General features: G+C 41.1%; 1 long non-coding RNA gene across 2 annotated transcripts; it reads left to right on the top strand.

Annotated features, from left to right (window-relative positions):
- The first annotated feature begins 6775 nt into the window (after positions 1 to 6775).
- LOC142855456 (uncharacterized) lies at positions 6776 to 8500 on the top strand. Of its 2 annotated transcripts, none has more exons than XR_012911512.1 (3): positions 6776 to 7241; positions 7549 to 7670; positions 7823 to 8500. It is a non-coding gene; the product is annotated as an uncharacterized LOC142855456 (long non-coding RNA). The 2 variants fall into 2 exon arrangements; XR_012911513.1 differs by having other exon boundaries at positions 7549 to 7641.
- The last annotated feature ends 1632 nt before the right edge of the window (positions 8501 to 10132 follow it).

The following is a 10132-nucleotide window of genomic DNA, read 5'->3' on the forward strand; positions in this document are numbered from 1 at the left end:
CCATCTTTATTAACGCCATGCAGACTTAAATACACTGCAGTTAATGGTCAACAGGATCCTCTGATCCTCTAACTAGGCACAGCTTCTAGTAACTTATATTAGAAGGTTCTAGGAGGGAAAAGCAACTGAAGACCAGGACTCATTAATTTCAACACAAATACCTAATCATGACTTACCACGGTTTTCCGGGTTTCCTCTAAACCAAGTTTGCATAGGCTTTGTATCCATGGGAAATGAAAAGTCTTTACGGCCCAACAAACCTCTCCGCGGAAGCGATAATCAGACCAAATCAAAATTAGAAAAAGGGCAGATTTAATGGATGCCTGCACCGGTAAGATTCACACAAGACAGTGAAAGGTCTTTGTAACACAATGCAAGTCCTAGGGGCTGTGTGAAAATTCTGGATCCAGTCCAGGTATAACCCAGGGGAGTCAAAGGGCTACTGAAGGTTTTGCTTGCTCTCCCTCTGGCCTGGTGCCCCAGGGAAATTATACCACATAATGTGAGTGTTTTCTATAGTGGAAGTCAGAAAACACTGCTGAATCAAGTTAAAGCACACTAATAAATGACATCTTGGGTTAATGGATTGGATGAAAAAATATTGGCACGGCCATACTAACAAAGCGATCTACAGATTCAAAGCAATCCCTATTAAAACCTTAATACTGTCTACTAGAACTGCATAGATTTGAAACATACAAAACACTTGGAAAGCACACAAAGTTGGAGGACTTAGGTAGGCTTATGTGAAAATATAAACAACCTATAAAAACAAAGCAACTTAAAAAACAAGGCAACCTATAGAAACAAAATATGTATGATACTTACATAGAGAAAGATAAACTAAAGTAAAAGATTAGAGAACAATGAGTATTATCAAATGTCCACTTATACGGTCTCACGATTTTGACAAGGGTACCAAAACCACACCGTGGGAGTGAGGGGACAGTCTCTTGGGCCAGTGACGATGGGAGCACTGGATGAGCGCGCAGGTTTGGGTGTTATTGTTCACCATATACGGTAATGAAGTCAGAATATATTAAGGAGCTAAAAGCGTACGATTGTAAATTCCTGTAAGAAAAGGTATAAAAGTACTAAGGAGATTGTATTTTGAGCTGACTCGTTGGATGTGTGTTGAAAAGCAGTGTAAAGACAGTAAGTAGGCGACTGAAGCTCGGTGAAAGTTGAAGGTGTTTTTTTCTGTGGTTAGAGCTGAGAGTGGATGAAGAGCTGAGGCTTAGGCTGAGAAACTGTCGGGCGGTTTGGGAGTGCGTTTCCCGGGGATACCGGCAGGGGTAGCACGAGAGGACATCGCCTCCGGGCGTTGCTAGGCAGCGGTTCGGTGGAGAGCAGGGCCTGTGTGGCTGTGTTCGGGAGATCCACTTTGTTCTTAGGTGTAGGTGCAGGAAGGTGGGACTAAGTGGTGCAGCTAGGGCCCCACCCTCGTTCTGTGTGGATGAGTCCAGTGACGTCATTGTCCCTCATTCTCAAGTACCAATTTAACGGCCGCCACTGCTGCCGGTTCTGGTGGCGCAGGCCGGTAGGATTTGCTGAAGGAAGCAGAGGCAGGTGGATCTGAGTTCGAGGCCAGTCTGGAATACACATTTTTTTTCCGTCAATTCTCAACAAAAACACCTTAAGGATACACGACACCCACAAACAACCACAAGGCTGCTCTCCACCACATTTTCTTCGCCTACCCTCGTCCCCAACACACTCAAACATCAACAACTCCTCTATGCGCACATTCTTATTCAACATTATACTGCAGATTTCTTCACACAAAGTTTTAGCTTAATGCTCCTGCATCTTGTTATTCTGGGTTTACTAGGATTAATAACTATGTACTCTTTAGAATAATAGGGGAAAACATAGCAAACTCAAGATAATTATGACCAAATTCGAAACATTAACAGTGGCTGTTCTCTTCCTCTCAGATTACAAATCACTGCTGTGCCGGGAGGTGGTGCTGTACGCCTTTAATCCCAGCACTCAGGAGGCAACTCTGTGATCCCAGATCTTTGGAGAGAAAGAGACAGTTGGGTCTCAGTCTCAAAGGACAAAGTGATTTCTGAGGGCTGTGCTTCACACAAAATTGGATCTGCCAAAACGAACCAAAACATCTGAAACTTCGTGTAACGACTCCTGACTACGAATCCCGTCTCCATTGCTTTACCATACAGACCTCCGCACTCACTCTGTCAAGGCTGTCGCCCCCCACCCCACCCCTTGGCACACAGCATGGACTCATAACACTGGAGCTTAAGCTAACCTGTCCGGAATTTTCTTGATTAATGAGAAGATGATCCTACATAGTATAAGAAGACAAACTGAGCAACCCAGGAGTAGAAAGCCTCTAGGAAGCAGCCACGGTCCATGGCTTCTACTTAAATTCCTGCCTCGAGATTCCTTTCTTGAGTTACTAAAAAGGATACCTCTTTAGAGTATGATCGTATAGAAGCCTCATTCCCCGGGAATTTGTAAGAGATGTGGGAAAGCACTAAGGAGTGTAGATCAAAGAGAGATATGCATGGTCGTCCTTTACCTTCAGGAAACTCGATGAGGGGCCTAGCTGGGGCCCATTAACAGACAAGAGCTGTCAGATTCCCGTCAGCAATTGTGTGGCTCATCAACAGAGCCACCAGGGGAACACAGACTCAGCATTGGAGGTTTAATGTTTGCTGCTTCAGGGAGCGCTGCTTTAAAATTGGCAGTGGGCAGACATCTAACTTTGTCCCCACAGATCCCTTGTTAGAAGATAGCCACTGGGGTGTATGGTCCCCTTCCCCCAAGGAACAGTAGGAATGCTTTTTGGTAGAAGCAGTCCAATATCCAAAGGATTTATTGTACACCCAGAAACTATAGATGAAGATTACCAGGGAGAAATTACAATTATGGCACGTGTAGAAAGGAGTGTGCAGAATGAAGCTGGTGATAGAATCGCTCAGTTGCTGACACTCCCATAGCTAAAAGTCTAAGCAGCTCCAGTGACGAGGACAGGAGGCTTGGGAAGGACTGAAAAGGGTATTTTGGCAAATGGGCATTAATGATGAAAGGCCTAAATTGAAAGTAAAATTAAATGGGGTTAAGATTAAAAGATTATTGGATTCTGGTGAGGATGTATCTATAATTTCACTAGAATCTTGGGATCTCAACTGGCCTCTACAAGAAGTCTCCACTCAATTTGTGGGTATTGGAACCTGACCTCAAGTAAAACAGAGTGTAAAATGGATGAAATGTATAGGGCCTTAAAGACAAGTAAAAATTTTGAAGCCTTATGTTGCTGATACGGCCATAAATCTATGAAGAGCAAATTGTTACACAATGGGGAGATCAAATTAATATTTCTACAGTTTCAGAATCTGCTTGTAATTTGATTTTTATATTGGGATATATTTCTGAAGGGGCATCAGGAAAAAGTATAAAGGAAGGTCACAGGCTCTGCAAGTTATACAAAGGCAAATAGAACAGCAATTGGCTGTCCAGATTTATAGCAGGGGCCGCTGCTGACAACCCCACTGCTCTGCCTTTCAAAGGGCTAAGAAAGAGGCCTGAATGGATAGAGCAGTGGCCCTTAACTAAAGAACAATTGCAGGAGTTTTAGGGACTTGTGAAAGAACAGTTAGAAACACAGTTAGAAGCAAACACTCTGAGGAAACTACTAGTCCTTAAAATTCCCCAGTATTTGTATTAAAAAAAAAAATCATGCTGGAGAAATGGCTCAGAGGTTAAGAGCTTGGGCTGTTCTTCTAGAGGTCCTGAGTTCAGTTCTCAGCAATGACAACCATCTGTAATGAGATCTGCTTTCCTCTTCTGACCTGCGGGCATGCATGCTGTATACATAGGAAAGGAAGTGGAGAAAATAAAAAGTAAATATAAAAGTACAACACAGGTTCTTTAAAAAAATCTGAAAAATGAAAAATGTTAATTGATCTAAGAACTATTAATAAAATAATTCAACATACGAGACCTTTACAGACTGGGAATCCTTTACCTTCTTTATTGCCCCAAACTGCCCTATAATAGTTATTGATTAGCACAATTGCTTTTTTACTATTCCTTTACAAGAACAGGATAGAAAAACATTGCTTTTACAGTTCCCACTTATAATATTTCTCAATCAGTAGGGAAATATCACTGGAATATCCGTTGACAGGGTATGGTAAATGGCTAAGCTTTGTGTCAATAGTTTGTAAATCAATCACTAAAAGCAGTACCTGAACATTTTCCTCATTTTATTATCTGTCATTATGTGGACACTATTTTATTGGAGATTTCTGATACAGATACCTTAAAAAGAAAGTTTAATGCATTACACAAAAATTTACCTTATTGGAGATTACAGATCTAATAAATTTTAAAAAGTACAAAAAGGAGATTCTTTAAGCTATTTAGGCTCTAAATTAACTAAACTAAATATTCAATCACAGAAGGCACAAATTATGAGAGACTGATTGCATACTCTTAATGATTTTCAAAGGTTATTAGGAGATATCAACTAGTTGTGGCATACAATTGAATTGTGTACTCAAAAATTAAATAATTTGTTTCAAATTTTTCCAGATTACTCAGAATTAAAAAATCCAAGACAGTTAACAGCCTAGGCTGACAAAAAATTGACCCTGCTAGAACAAAAATTCAAAAGTCTATATGGATACATTAGACATCACAAAGAGGTTTATTTTGGCAATTTTACCTTCAAATTATTTCATACTGGACTTGTTATGCAGAGAGAGAATAAGATTTTGGAATGGATTTTCTTACCTCACAAACAGTAAAAAATCAAAGACCCATATAAAAAAGTTTCAAACTAACTATAGAAGGAAGATTCAGATTTTGTCAATTGTCAGGTATGGATCCAGCTAAGATTGGGGTATATATCATATCCCAATGCTGAAATTAGGCAAATGTGGGGGATTAATGATGATTGGCAAAGAGCTTGTAGTAATTTCTTTAAAAATTTCAGCAAGTATTCAAACAGTTAGCAATTTCAGTTTATAAAAGAACTAACTGGATTCTTCTCTGCATAGTGAGAAGAGCACCTATTTCTGGGGCTGTTACATTTTATACTGGTGCAAACAAATCAGAAATGTCTATTTATAAAGCAGGGACCAACAGTAAGGTTGTTCAAAGTCCACAGGACTCAGTCCAAAACTCAGAGCTGTACGCCATTCTGATGGTTTTACTAGATTTTAAGGAACCTCTCAACATAATTACTGATTCTCAATATGTAAAAAGAGTTGTGTTGCTTATGAAGACTGTTAAATTTATTTCTAATGATTCAGAATTAACTTTATTAGAAATTGCTCATTTTATATTACTCAGATTCGATCTTATACTGGATTGCCTGGACCATTAGCCAAAAAAAAAAAAAAGCAAAAATTGATCAATTACTGTGGAGGCCCAAATATAAGAGCCTATTTCTACCTTGACCAAAGGTCAGTGAACTGTGAGCTGGAACTTGCCTCTATTCAGAGAGTTGGAACTAATCTCTATTCTTTTAATGTTATTGTGTTTTTACCTCAAACAAAGGTTTCACCTTTGCTCTCTCAAGATTCTTGTCAACAGGTGTGGCTAATATCCAGCCCTTATATTTTAGGAATAGAGAAGTAGATATGTTATACCTCAAACAAAAGGCTAGGGAGTCAACTAAGTTTCCAGTTCCCTTAGGGAGATAACAATGGAGTCCACTCAGGGAGTGATTTGCCTACAGTATGTTTTGGTCTTGGGTGAAAGCCTGATTTGCTTCATTCTAGCAACAAAATGTTTAACTATGGATGTAGCACCCAACCTTCAACTGGTCTGTTCATTTTCTTGTATCACGTTAAAGCAGTGGGCTTTTTTGTTTGTTTGTTTGTTTGGTTTTGGTTTTTTGTTTTTCTTTGTTTGTTTGTTTTATCTTTCTCCTACTTTAGGGTTGGGTATTTTAAGGAATTGGAAATTAAACGTGGACGATTTCAGTATTCACTGAAACTCCCTCCCATTATTAATAGGAAGTGTGTTGAAAGTCTCTACATTTCATAAGCTACATCATGGTAACAGTAGGGGATGAAAGAAAAAAAAAATCTGTTACTTGGCAACAAGCTAAGGAAATTATAAAAGCTGTCCTGTTTGTTCCTTTTATCATCAAGTTCCTTTACCTGCCAAAACAAATCCTAAAATAAAAAGTTGACAAATGGATGTATTTTATTTATTATATTTTGTAAAGTTATAATATGTTCATGATACCATCATCACTTATTCTGGGTTGTAGTGGGCATCTGCCTTAAACTGTAAAAGGGCAGATTCTATGTACTTATAGAAAATGGCTCTATTGGGCATGAGTGAGGGTCGAGCTAGCGCATGCGCAGGGGCTTGTGAGCAGCATGTGTAGCGGGCGCCTGTGCGTCTGGAGGGGCTGCGCGGGCACGCGGGTAAGCGAGCAGGATCCCGGTGTAAGGAGAACGGTGAGCGGTCTTGTGACTGTTGGGCGTTAGGTTTTAGTAGTTTGTGGGTGTTGAGCATCCTTATGGTGCTTTTGTTGAGTTGAAGGAAAAAAAAAAATGTGTAGACCAGGCTGTCCTCGAACTCCAGATCCACCTGCCTCTGCCTCCTTCAGCAAATCCTACCGGCCTGCGCCACCAGAACCGGCAGGAGCCTGAGCTGTTCAATTTGTAGTTGAAGAAGAACTATGTGGCGTCACTGTCTCCACCTCTAAAGGAAGGAAGTGGGCCGAACTTTAGCGGCAGAACTAAAACGACGTTCCCGCACTCTAAACCTGAGCTGAGCACAACACTAGCGTTCTGCACAGTCTCTAAGGAACCACAGCCTCTCAACTCCTGGAGACCACGCCGCTCGCCCCACCCCTACCGGCCTCCCCGGGAAACACTCCCGCAGCTCTGCATTCACTCTTGAATTGTCACTGCAGAAAAACACCTTCAAAGTCTCCTACCATCAAGTGGCGTGTAATCTCCTCAAACGCTGTTTCTGTGTTCCCCGAGACGAGCACAGGACTCTCCTCTCTGTTTCACTGTGTGCTGTATTGGCTTTCATGTGCAGAAATATCCTTGGTTGAAATCAGCTCTCCTGTCTTTCAGAGGAATCAGTAAGCCGAGTGAAAGAAATGTGGAAGGTTAACAAGAGGCCGGACATGAAGGACATGACCTGGGGGTGGAAGAGAAGAGACCAGAGCCTGGCCAGAAAATATGAGCACAACACCATGCTGCAGTAACCCATTCTAAGGGAGCGCCCTGACCTCAGTGGTAAGGCCGTTCACAAGGAGGTATGCCTTCAGTTGTGGCAACTGTGTGGGTCATGCCTCTTTCTGGTTACTCATTACACAAAATTAAATTGTCCTTGTCTTAAGTCAGGAAAAACATTTTAGTCTCCCATTTTCACTACAGTCTTTACACAGCAGTCAGGAGTGGGGGAGTAGAGGATTTGGATAATGACAAGGAGCGTTTGGTAGAGCTGTTTTGTAAGTTACATGTATTTATTATTTATTTATTTATTTATTTGTATGTAAGAGTAATTTCATTTTGTAATGATATATTTGAAATTATTATGCAGGCTATGAAAACTGAATCTGGGAAAATGACCTTCTGTCTGAATTCAAGTCGGTCTGTGAGACTGATCTCAATGTTCTTAACTCCAGAGAAAAAGGTGAAAGGCCATGCCTCTTACTAATAGAGGTGTGTCTGGGGTTTTTCTCATTGCTTGCTTACTTCCCTGAGGATGTCACTAAATAACTTTCAAATTTTAGTCTTTAATTTTAAAGAACTGAGAAAATACACAGAACTCAAATATTAAAAAATGATGAAACCGGTTCTTCTGTGGCCAACAGGGATTCAGATGCACAAGACCAGCAATAACTCTGCCTTAGAGGCACATCAGCAGGCCGCTCCGGGCACACAGAGCAGATGTGACCAGACAGAACCAGTCTTATCGTTAAACATGTAGAAACGACTTTTCGACATAAAGCATTCCTTCATGACATGAACATGGAAATTTACTTTTTTCAAAGAGAGTCCATGAAAAAAAAGCCACTGTCACCCTGTGAAGAAAGCGACCTTTCTGGGTACCAAGGCACAACAACAGCAAGGAGGTGAAAACCTAAACTGTTGACCTTGAACGTTGCGCTTTCTGGCTGAAAATACGTGCCATCGACAAGACGGATACAATTATTGTCCTGATAAATGGATGTCCATCATTTGAGAGTCTAAGTGAGAGGTCTAAGCGACTCTCAGACAGCAAGAGGCTCCCACCAGGGGCTGGAGAGACTTGCAGGTCCTTCAATCATGTGATGGATGCTCTTGTAGCCGACCTGGGTTTGAGAGGACAGGAGTCAGTTCCCAACACCTACACCAGGTGATCTACAGCCATCTGTAACTCCAGCTCCAGGGGATTCCAAGGACTCTGACCTTTGAGAGTACACACATGCAATTAAAAAATAATAAAAATTACTTTTTAAAAAGAAAGCTGCCATCTAACTGATGCAATAAAGTTCACTTTCCAGTTCCAAGCATGTCTGTTCCTTTCTGTGTATTCATCTCAGATCTGGCCCCCGAAGGCACTTCCACAAACCACAGAGACTGTGAAAGGTGTCACAGAGCGCCCCCGGTTGTCTTCATCCTCCTACTGTTGACAGGCGCCTCGCCCCCCAGTCCCCCTGAAACACACCCCCCCCCCCCCCCCCCCCCCCGCCCAGCCACCTTCTGCTACTCAGTGTATTTTTTCACACATTTTCATCAGCCCCCAGCTCTGATTGACTGGTAGACCTGTCAGCCCCGTCTCTTCATGCTATTTGAAAGCTGTTCTGTGATAACTGAGTTTTCGCAGGGACAGCGTCACCCACAGGGGGAGAAGACCTGTTGTCAAGGGTTGAAAATGTTTGCTTCTCATGTGTAAGCCTCGCTCTCCACAGAACATGTTGAACCTCTATCTCTGTGACATTAAGGTTTGGGTATGACAATTACAGGAAAATGTCTTTTAAAAGGCAAGAAGGCACTTTAGGAGATAATATATATATAAATCAATTGAGATACACCGTTTTAATATTTAAGTAATGGATTTTTCTTTTTAAGATTTTAATTTCCTTTCTGATGCTGAGAATGTGGGACTAGGTCTTAGCCTGCTTGTCTGTGAGGAGGGAAACCCTGACCACTGAACTCATCCCCTCCACCCAGAAAGCACATTTCCTTTCCTTCCATGTGACTTTTTACTTGTATATATTTTCTTGTTTATTTTCAGCCTGACTGACAGAGAATGTGAGTTGTACAAGGACTAGGGTCTATGCCACTTTAGTACAGTGATGTAGTCCAAGCCCAGATAATCGATAATCATAATCCTGACCATTACTGGTCTACCAGCATTCCTTCAGTAAATAAACCTATCTTGAGGTGAACTTTAATGTACAAGATATGGAAAAGCAAAACGTTTGAAGTGTATGTAAAATTTATAGAAACAGATCATAAAGGGACGTTTGTCCTGTAATTCTACACTTGCTAAAATCCCCGGAGTAATGTAGCGTTAGTCTGTAATGAACTAGGAATCAAAAGAGAGCGCAGGCCTGTGAGCTTTGTGTTCTCCATCTCAGGAAATACGCATTTTTTTCCTAAAAATCTCCAATCCTTTATTATTTGAAGTAATTTCAATAATAAATTCAAATAATAATACAAAGTATTTATAACAGATAGTATTGAGCTGGAGAGATGGCTCAGGGGTTGAGAGCACAGGTGGTTCTTCTAGGAAACCCAGGTGGATTCCCAGCACCCACATGATGGCTCACAACTATCTCGAACGCCAGTTCCAGGCCATCTGATCTCTTCTGCCTTTTCCAGACACCAGGCCGGCAAATGGTACAGAGATATACAAGCACACAAACACCCATACACATAATATAAAACTACTACTAATAATTCAATAAAAAATACTGGCACTGTTAAGTATCTAACCAAACCTTTGTCAGAGAGAGGGAGAGATTATCACTGCTTTTAATGATCTTATTAATAGTGAGAAATTGAATTTCAAAGATATTCGGTTGTTTATTTGATTGAATTGAGTATTTTGAGACCAGGTGGACAATAAGGACACCCAGCACAGTTATTTTCTTATCGTGTGTATACACTGCACACACGCACACTCAACTCACACG

The sequence above is a fragment of the Microtus pennsylvanicus genome, chromosome 8 (assembly GCF_037038515.1).
Source record: "Microtus pennsylvanicus isolate mMicPen1 chromosome 8, mMicPen1.hap1, whole genome shotgun sequence".
Lineage (NCBI taxonomy): Eukaryota > Metazoa > Chordata > Mammalia > Rodentia > Cricetidae > Microtus > Microtus pennsylvanicus.